At 33.1% G+C, this 10,525-nt stretch overlaps 1 protein-coding gene across 1 annotated transcript in view; it reads left to right on the top strand.

Moving 5' to 3' along the window:
- Nucleotides 1-712: 712 nt before the first annotated feature.
- The window catches only part of LOC126007223 (rho GTPase-activating protein 7-like), a 32,809-nt gene continuing 22,996 nt past the window's right edge, over nt 713-10,525 (top strand). Inside the window, exon 1 of the mRNA XM_049772692.1 lies at nt 713-772. The gene's annotated coding sequence lies outside the window, so the exon portion shown is untranslated. The remainder of the gene's footprint in view (nt 773-10,525) is intronic.

Raw genomic sequence — 10,525 nt, 5'->3', positions numbered from 1 at the left:
ATTTGAACTCAAAAAGTTTGCAAACAAGACAGAACTCTAATAATCAAATTTATTTGAACACTAATAATTGAAAATTTCTTGAGTCATAAACAGCAACAGAAGCCATAGGTTGTAAACAGAATAGAAGAGACACATTACTGAGCAATTTCAACCAAGCAAGATAATTAAACTCAGAAATGCTGTTTCCTGTTCCTTTGGTATAAACAAGGCTGCTCTCCTGGCCTCTCCAAAACCTGGATGTCCTACAGCCACATCCCCCTTCTTTCACTTCCTCAAGGAGAATTCTGGGTCATAAACGAATGAGAATTGGTGTCACTTCTTTCCTAAAAGCACTTGAGCTTCATCTGCATTTAGATTTGTGTCATTTTATTATAAGACAAGCTAACGTCTATTATTAATTGATGCACTAATTAAAGCCATACTTGCAGTTTTCCATTAGCTTATTCCTTAAATTCTCCAGAGTTAGCTGTCTGGTTTTAATCAAAACCAAATGGGAGTCCAAGTTCCCAGCCTGTAGCAGCTAAGAGGAAGTCATTCAGTGGAGGCACAAGAAAGCAGGAAAGATAAACAGATGATAGTTCACAAAATTTGTGTCGGGCGAAGGATGCAGATACTGTGAGCTGCTTTAGAGATGTGATTCAGGGACTCTGTCATGCTAGAGGGGAGAAGTTGCAAATGGTTAATGTCAGCAAGACTGTAATAGGATCAAGATGGAGTCTGTCTTCTGCTTTTTCAACATTGGATTTGCGTTACTGGAGCACTCTGACTAGAGGTAATGCTGCATATATGTATGTATACACCAGGATACAAACTACTGTAATTCTGCTAAGGATTCTTAAAACTGAAAAGATTAGAAAGAAAACTTTTTATTTGCCAGATTCTGGGGATTTTTCCTGACAGATACTTTACAGTCGACTATATTAAAACGTTGCAGCATTTTAAATTGTAAGATGTATTAAAAAAAAAAAAAAAAAGGTTCCCAACATAGAATTATGGCACTGAAATTTATCTTGCTCTCTTCAGAAATGTTTTGGAAGGACAAGAGAACTGCGAAGATACTTTGATTAAACTGTGCCTATACATGTAACAGAGAGGAAAAAGCTATAGATAAAGGAGAGAGTTGTTTTGTTCTTTTCATAAGTGGTGTAGGGGAGAAAAATAGTTGTAGGACTTTATGACTCCCCAGATAATCACCTCAAGAGCTTTGACAAACTCACTTCAGTCCTGTGTAAAATCAAAACTCCTAAAACGCCCTGGCGGGCTCTGCTCTCTCCCCCTCCTCTCTGCTTCACGCAGTCTTTCTCACATGCATACTCCTTAGAGGCAGGAAATACTTCTCAGGCAATCTGGGCCTGCTTGTGGAGGCCCCTTTCACAAAACATCAGTCTGAATTTAGTAGACAGAAGTCACTAGGAACGCCTTGACAAACTCCTTCTTTAGCGAAGGCTCCCTCCAGCTGCAGAGGGTGTTCTTGTTAGAATCACACACTGCTTAAAACCGCTTAGAATAGAACCAGGATCTCAGCCACGAAACGTGAACTTATGTTTTGGAGCAACTAACGGGACGGATCTTTCCTAGCCTGACGGCTGATCAGTGTCATGCCTTGGAGTTTCAGCTCTCATTGTCTAGGTAAGACGCTACTGACTGTCTTTATACCTTGGAAGCAATCTTTCAGGAGGTAGAAAGATGAAGGGAAATCTTAGCATCTTGTAAATCACTCAGTGGTAGTGATTTCCTAGATTTCAAAGCTAAGCCATAAAATCAAAAGTGGAAAAGGTTTAGGAACTAGAAATGTGTGTCAGATTGTTTTAGTATAATATCAGTGCTGAAATAAGTTCCACGGAGATTATTCTCTTTCCTTCCACAAACTAGGAACCTTCATTTTGATGTATTTTTATTCTTAGCTTATTTATGAATAAAGCAGTAAGACTTTTCCTCTTCGTGGCATATAGAGAACAAATGAATAAATAAGCACTTACTTATACAAGGATGAGAAGAAAGTTAATTATATATTTCCTCTTCTACTGTCAGCAAAGAGATTGAATACAAGTAGAGAAACTTTTCCTCATAATCAATCTTCAAAGAATATTTTGTCTTCTTTAATACATAAAGATTAGAGTCGTCAGTATTTCCCCAAACCAATATAAACTACAGGTCAAACTGCTTCTGAACCACTTAGTATGTTTCATTTTAAAAACAAGTAAACACACGAAATTTCAAGTTATTTCTGTGCCAAAGAGCACTTAGTGTCATTTTTCCAAAAACTCACTATTAGGAGTAAACTTAATTTGTATTAACTTTTCTGGATTCACTGCTCAGATCACACTTTGCATATTTTAGCATAAGTGGAGTAAATATCGATGACATTGACGTTTGTAATACTGTTGTAAAACAAAATTAAGTCATTTAGTCAGAGATAAACCTGATCATGTATTCATAATTCATGTAATTATAAAATGAATTACATTTCTACTGATGTAATTTTTTTCAAGTATCTAGCTATTTTATGTCTAATATATAAAGAAAACGTTTAAAAGCATGAATTTATAGCTTAATATATGCTGTTACAATTATATTTTTAATAGAATGGAATTGTTTTGTAGCCAATAGGAAATTATGTGTGAGGGCTACACATATTTATGCATATTTCCAAGTCTACTAGAAGAACACAAAATATGGAGAATTAACTATGGAGTGTTACTTAGACAGTTTGCTATATAGGATATCAAGTATTTTCACCTTCCAGGGATCCTCAAACTTTTTAAACAGGGGGCCAGTTCACTGTCCTTTAGACAATTGGAGGGTCTGACTATAGTAAAAACAAAACTTATGAACAAATTCTTATGCACACTGCATATATCTTATTTTGCAATGAAGAAACAAAACAGATACAAATACAATATGTGGCCTGCGGGCCATAGTTTGAGGACCACTGCACCTTACATATAACAAAGTGACCAAATATATTGTCAAATTCTCTATTACAAATAACATATTTATTTTAGTTTTACCATAATCATATCATAAAACTTTAAAATATGATTAAAATCTATTTTATATGTTGCAAAGTACAGTACTGGCTAATCTAAATTACGATTTAATAAAATTCCAGAATATAGTTTCAAAGAAGAGAATGTAAGAGACTAGTTCTTCTAACACTACCCTAAATTTGCCAACAAGGAAGCTGAAGAATGGCATTTAAACGTGACCTATCCAAGGTCACACTGCAAGGTGGTAGAAGAGATGACAGTTTTCTTCAAAATAGAATCACAGTGCTCTTTAATAATTCATGTATTTTATAACTGTACATAAAGAAATATGTATATGTACAGTCACAGTTCACTTTTTAGACATAATTTTTGTTAAAAAAATCCTTCTTTAAAACAAAGGTGTATAAAGTTACAAACAATTGTACATTGTAAAAAATGGTGTTTAAAATATCAGATTTTCTAATTTAATAAATATTTCTCTTTTATAAAATCTTCAAAAGTAAAGCAGACTAATATGCTTTCAATGAACTTGAGAGGAAACTATGCTATTAACTATTATATTATATTGCATGTTTATACCAAAGAAAGCACTATTTATTAATTATTCATTATTTTAAGTGAATAGTTTTTAAAAAAACATAGGACAATAAGGGAGTGCCTTATTTATATCTTTCACTCAAATGGTGTCATAATAAAACATAATGGCATTCAGAATACTTATGACCCAATTAATTTGTTTTTAAAAAATCCCATGTACTCAGACAGTCTTTCTCTTACATAAGCTATATCTCTATGTTGCAGTTCATTCCAAGTTTTATGCTTTGACTACATAGAAATATAACAATTCTAAATGGATATGCAAGACATAAATTTATAAGTATGAGAAGCTCACTTATTTTCATATTAGCTTTTACAACTTTAAATTTTAGTTGGTTCCTATATTTACAATCTTCAAAAAGTTTGCTCTTTTGGCACAGAATAGGTCCATGTATATAAATAAGTAAATGGCCAATGTAGTGAGTTTCATCTTAACTATAATACCTACATGGCAATATATGCTGTCATACATTTAGTGATATATATTTTGATACTAAAAAGTTCTTGTTATATGCCATGGATTGAGTATTTTACAAATATTATTATCTCTTTATAATTATTTTAGCTCAGTGTTATTCTCACTTCAAAGTTTTAAAATTATGTTATTTTAGAATCGTGAAAACCAAAAAACAGAGAATTTATGTGACTAACATAACTGGCTGCACTTTATAAGACCCCTTGTCATAAAACTAAGTTCTGTCATTTTTAGTATATGGCATTTCTTTAGAGAGAATGTGTTTCAAAATGCTCTACTTGGCCTGCACTTCGATTTTTATGAGCCAAAATGAGTTTACTGATGTTCTGACCACTTAAAAATATACTTTTAAGAATATATACTGTTATTCCACATTGCCAAACTCCAAAGAATTGCAATGAAGAGTAAATGCAATAAAGCAGTATATCGAACTTAACAAAGGTGCACCATTTAGGTTTTTTCTTAAGTACATCATAATTCAAAAGAAAAAGTGTCTGTTCCTATCCATATCTACCAATATACTATAAACTATTGTAACTATTTTAGGCATAGTTTTATCTTACTGATAGAATTATGGGTCTTAATTTAAATAAGTTTAAATTGGGACATTTACATTTCATCTTTTTATTTTAGTTTCTTCCTGAAGAATAAATGAATTGGTTTAATATTGTCTTAGGATGTAAGTTTCTTTATAGATATTACAGTGAAGCAAAGTTTCAAATGAGATGCCTTGGGTGTGGATCAAAGGTTTATTATCAAAAGGTCAAGAATTCTCCATAAGAATGTAAAGAGTATAAGTATCCTTCAGATAGTAAGGTGTTGTCATGAATGTTGCATTTTCTTTCTTACATGAAGTATATGCACAATTTAAGTCAAACAGGTTTAAAGAAAAAGCTAAATTTACTTTAAATTATAATTTGGATATAAAATGGTAGTTCATAGAGTTTTGAGGGATGGACTTAGTTTTAGAAATTTATATCTAGTTAAATAAGGAAGGACTAGGGATATAGCACAATGGGTTAGACACTTCTCTTGCACACATCTGATATAGCTTCAGTCCAAAAACTGCATAGGTCCCCTGAATTCTACCAGAAGTGATCCCTGAGCAGAGGGCCAAGATTAAGTACTGAGGGTGATAGTGTGACCTCCCTTAACACTCCCCCGAAAAAAATAGCTGGTTAATTTTGATTAAGTATTATGAAGTATATAATGAATTTTAAAAGGTTAAATAAGGATTGCATTGCAAAAATAGCTAAAAGGGAATATAAACATCATATACTTGAACTTGCTCATTAAGATAGATGGGCCCAAAACCAATTGTTCCTTGTATTTATGATATGCTTGTTTCTGTGTTAGATCAAATTAAACAAGTGGTTTAATTTTGTAATTTGAGTAATTCAAAGAGTAAGTTAATCCTTCTGATGGAATATTTAAAGGATGTATGAATATCAAAGAACAAGCTAAGAAATTACTATTTTTTTATTTTAAGCAATTACAAAATAGCTAGCATGTTAGATATGATCAACATCTGTTTGTCAATAAATGCTTGTAGATTAAAAAGGAGAGAAAGAGGAAAGAAAGGGAAATCCATGTCATATAATGGGTGAGGTGTGACTCTCCCCTGTTAGTGCCATTTTCTAGGCATCTGTAATGATAGAATCATAATTTTTTAAGAGACAGGATAAGATGTTGGCAAGAGTCATCAGAGTCTGAGGCCAAAGGTTAACAGAACTCTCATAAGATGACATTACTAGTTTATTAAAAGCCAGAAGGAATCATAAGTATCTGAAAATATTTTGAGTATAAAAATGACATGGACAAGTGAGAGCACAGCAGTCATGAATTTTCCATAATTTTAGTGGGAAACTCCTGAACAGAATGAAAAATCCCCTTCTGATTTTCATCTTTGCCTCTTGCTCCTCTGGATTAGAAGAATGTTCCATAACAGTTACTTTTACTCTTAAGAAAATAATAAAAACGTTTATATCATATCATTTTGAGCATCACAAAATTTACACTGTGTAAACTAAGATAAGAATCATAGTGCTTTATATTTTTATCAAATCATTTATTTATAGTAAATAGTGGAAATAGTTCCATCTTAAACTTAGCCTTAAATTCTAGATATATGATGAAACAAAAACAGAAAACTAGGCATCATCATAATCATCATCATCATGATGTCACTTATAATCTTCTACAGTCTTGGAATATATCACAGATGAAGAGTTCATATATTTTATTAGTTCATTATTAATACTTTATCCTAACATCATTTTTCCATACAGTGAGAAAATACAGTGAGAAAATCAGGGAATACAGAACTTAGGCCCCTAATAAAAATAACCAGAAAAGGTTCTTAAGGTTCTTTAACAAGAATCTTCCCTTCATAATAAATGGAGCTAATAATTCATGCCCACCAATTGGTGTTTGACAGTTATCTATCACTACCAAAATTCCTCCCTTTATTATTAGTGCAATGGTACCACTTGTTTATAAGATGTTTGTCAGTTCTATTACTAAGAAAGATAATGTAAATAAAAGGCCAAATGCAGAAACATACATCAGCAAATGCTTTAAAAAAACTTTTATTCATTTATTGATTGATTCATTGGTTTTTGGATTACACTTAGCACTGCTCTGGCATTATTCCTAGCTCTGCACACAGAAATTGTCCCTGGCAGGCTGGGGGACCATATGGGATGCTAGGAATCTAACTGGTTTCCTCCTGGGTCTGCCGCATGCAAGGCAAAAGCCCTACCATTGTGCTAGCTCTCCAACAAATGCTTTATAAATGGAAACTATTTTAAAATATAATGCTATTAATAGTTTATAATGTACCAATTGTTTTTAGTTTATCTGCATAGAAAAAAAACTCAGTAATAAACTAAGCTCAAATGTAAGTAGATAAATAAGTAAGAAGGTAAGAATTGTAAATAATAAATATTGAAGACAATTTAATATCCAAGAAATTAGTCCCCTAGTAGAGATACCCAACTATAAAAAGCAGCTAAATTCTCATGGTTTCAATTAATTTACTTCATTGAGTATTGTGCTCATTTGATGGCTGAAAGTCCAGTTGTACCTATCCAAGAGTCTGTATTGACATTGCCATATATCACTTATATTTTACTCATTACTAAGTCTACCCTTAGCATATTCTTAGAAATGATAGCAAAACTAAGCACTTCGTGCACTTCAGGCAAAGCTACATTTAAGCATTTGATTGATGACAGCACATTATAATCCATGTCCCTTATTTAATAACTATAATAAGACAAATACACATTTTAATCAGATTTATAAATGAGGTGCAGTTAATCAAACACTTGATATCAAATTTAACTCTAACTTTGTTGCTGCTATAAAATAAATTTCAACAGAAGCAAATTAAGAGCAGAAATACATTTTTTGGCTATTAGTGATTTCATAGAAAATATATATCAAGGCAAAAATATAAAAATTGAGTATTAATCAGTGTGTTTTTCATAGAAATTATCTAAGGCAATATATAATCCTAAATGCTTAAAGGGTCTGCTTAGAATTGGCCCTGTTATTGATAATATTGTGTACTTAGAAAGTAAAACTTTGGAAACCTAAAGAAAGCCCAGATATTTGGAAATTACTGCATGCGTGATGCAATATTGTCCTTCATGACTATTCTCGGATCTTTTGGAAATCAACCATACCCAGAAATACCTTAGTGATATTAAGCAAATATAAAAGGGTTCAATGGGTCTCCAAATTATGCAAAGGTTTGGAGGATAATGTTGAGAATCTACAAGTGTGATTGACCTGAGTTATATAATGGTAGTAAGTTAAATACTGCCATTATCTAGGTTGTTTCTGTTAGAAACTTAAATACTGCTGCCATTAAATTGCAGGAACCTGGAGATAAAAATAGTACTCACCAAAATAATAACTTGCAATTTTCAAGCCCTGTTCTTTTGTGAAGAGCTGACTATACCCCACTTTTCAAAAGTTTGCATTCTGCCACTTAACTTTTAAGAAAGACCTACATTAGTACTTGTTTTTCCAAACAAAAAGTAATCCAGTGAAGATTTCCACTTTTGAGACAGAAGGTGAAAATTGAAAACACCACTCACTGCCTAGTGACAGCCATTCTAGTCTGTGCACACCAGAAAAGGCAGGAGTAGCCTGCCAGCTTCTTCACTGGACTGCCTTATAGACTGTATATTAGTCTTAGCATACTGTTTCTTCAATACTACAACATGGCTAATTTAGATTTAGTCCAGGTTATGTAGTAAATTTCTGATCTCGGGTTGCTTAAAAATTGCCAGTATAGGGGCTGGAGCTGTGGTGCAGCGGTAGGGTGTTTGCCCTGCACACGGCTGACCTAGGACAGACCGCGGTTCTGTCCTCCCAGCATCCATATGGTCCTCCAAGTCAGGAGCAATTTCTGAGCATATAGCCAAGAGTAACCCCAGAGTGTCACCGGGTGTAGTCCCACCCAAAAAAAATGCCAGTATAGGTTAATAGTAAGGACTTCTTTTCCTTCTTTTCCTAGAAGTTCTAAACTTATTAGCCTACCTACCCCACGTCAGAAGCAGAATTAAACATTCATTGTCTTCTTTGGAAATCTGCCTTTCTCAAGGAAAACAAAAAATGTGTACACTCCCCCCCCCTTTGATCTGAGACTACCATTGCCTCCCACCCCCCCCCCGAATCATTACAGTGTCCTTAAGGGTGGTATTTCATACTTTGGGAATCACTGCTTTACAACTTTTAGTTAAGGGAGAATCTGCTTCCATAGAAATTCTCTACTTTCACACACAGAGATTACTTTTATTTTGCCTATATATTTGTATTTATATGTTTGAAAACAAAATTTTGTATTTTATATATTTTTATTTTGTCAAAATATGTATGTTATGTATAAGTATATTGGATATAAATTGACTTCTGAAAGGAGTCTTAAATTTGAGATTAATATGAAAAATTTTTATTACTTGAAGTTCACAGTTTACAATGCTGAGGATGTTTTTGTGTTTGGCTTTGGTTTTGGAGACTAATCCTGGTAATAAGCTCAAGAGCTTACTCATTCAGAGATCAATCTAGTGGTAGTCAAGGGACCATATGTGGAATCAGAGATCAAATTTGGGTCTATCATGCAAGACAGCTCCTTGAAGTACTAGTGCTCCAATCCAGATTTGCAATACTGTTTATGATGGTTTTTAATGCATGGTATTCATATTCCACATCCATCTCTAGTGTACCACATTCCTTCTCCAGGGACTCTAGCAGTGCAGCAGTGCTTCTGTTCTACTCTTTATTTCATTCATATTTCTTCCTTTCTTCCTTCCTTCCTTCCTTCCTTCCTTCCTTCCTTCCTTCCTTTCTTTCTTTCTTTCTTCCTTCCTTCCTTCCTTCCTTTCTTCCTTTCTTCCTTTCTTCCTTCCTTCCTTCCTTTCTTCCTTTCTTCCTTCCTTCCTTCCTTCCTTTCTTTCTTTCTTTCTTTCTTTCTTTCTTTCTTTCTTTCTTTCTTTCTTTCTTTCTTTCTTTCTTTCTTTCTTTCTTTCTTTCTTTCTTTCTTTCTCTCTTTCTTTCTTTCTTCTTTCTTTCTTTCTTTCTTTCTTTCTTTTCTTTTCTTTCTTTCTTTCTTTCTTCTTTCTTCCTTCCTTCCTTCCTTCCTTCCTTTCTCTTTCTTTCTTTCTTTCTTTCTTTCTTTCTTTCTTTCTTTCTTTTTTTCTTTTTTTCTTTCTTTCTTTCTTTCTTTCTTTCTTTCTTCTTTCTTTCTTTCTTTTTTGTTTATTCTTTCTTTCTTTCCTCTTTCTTTCTTTTTTTCTTTTTTTCTTTCTTTCTTTCTTTCTTTCTTTCTTTCTTCTTTCTTTCTTTCTTTTTTGTTTATTCTTTCTTTCTTTCCTCTTTCTTTCTTTCTTTCTTTCTTTCTTTCTTTCTTTCCTTCCTTCCTTCCTTCCTTCTTTCCTTCCTTCCTTCCTTCCTCCCTTCCTTCCTTCCTTCCTTCCTTCCTTCCTTCCTTCCTTCCTTCCTTTCTTTCTTTCTTTCTTTCTTTCTTCCTTCCTTCCTTCCTTCCTTTCTTCCTTTTTTCCTTCCTTCCTTACTTCCTTCCTTCCTTCCTTCCTTCCTTCCTTCCTTTCTTTCTTTCTTTCTTTCTTTCTTTCTTTTTTCTTCTTTCTTTCTTTCTTTCTTTCTTTCTTTTCTTTCTTTCTTCTTTCTTTCTCTCTCTCTCTCTCTCTCTCTTTCTTTCTTTCTTTCTTTCTTTCTTTCTTTCTTTCTTTCTTCTTTCTTCCTTGCTTCGTTCCTTCCTTCCTTTCTTTCTCTTTCTTTCTTTCTTTCTTTCTTTCTTTCTTTCTTTCTTTCTTTCTTTCTTTCTTTCTTTCTTCTTCTTCTTTCTTTCTTTCTTTCTTTCTTCCTTCCTTCCTTCCTTCCTTCCTTCCTTCCTTTCTTTCTTTCTTTCTTCTTTCTTTCTTTCTTCTTCTTT

Source organism: Suncus etruscus, chromosome 4, assembly GCF_024139225.1.
Source record: "Suncus etruscus isolate mSunEtr1 chromosome 4, mSunEtr1.pri.cur, whole genome shotgun sequence".
NCBI classification, from domain to species: Eukaryota; Metazoa; Chordata; class Mammalia; order Eulipotyphla; family Soricidae; genus Suncus; species Suncus etruscus.
The sequence above is the reverse complement of the archived record's forward strand: the minus strand, read 5'-3'. Positions and strand labels throughout refer to the sequence as shown.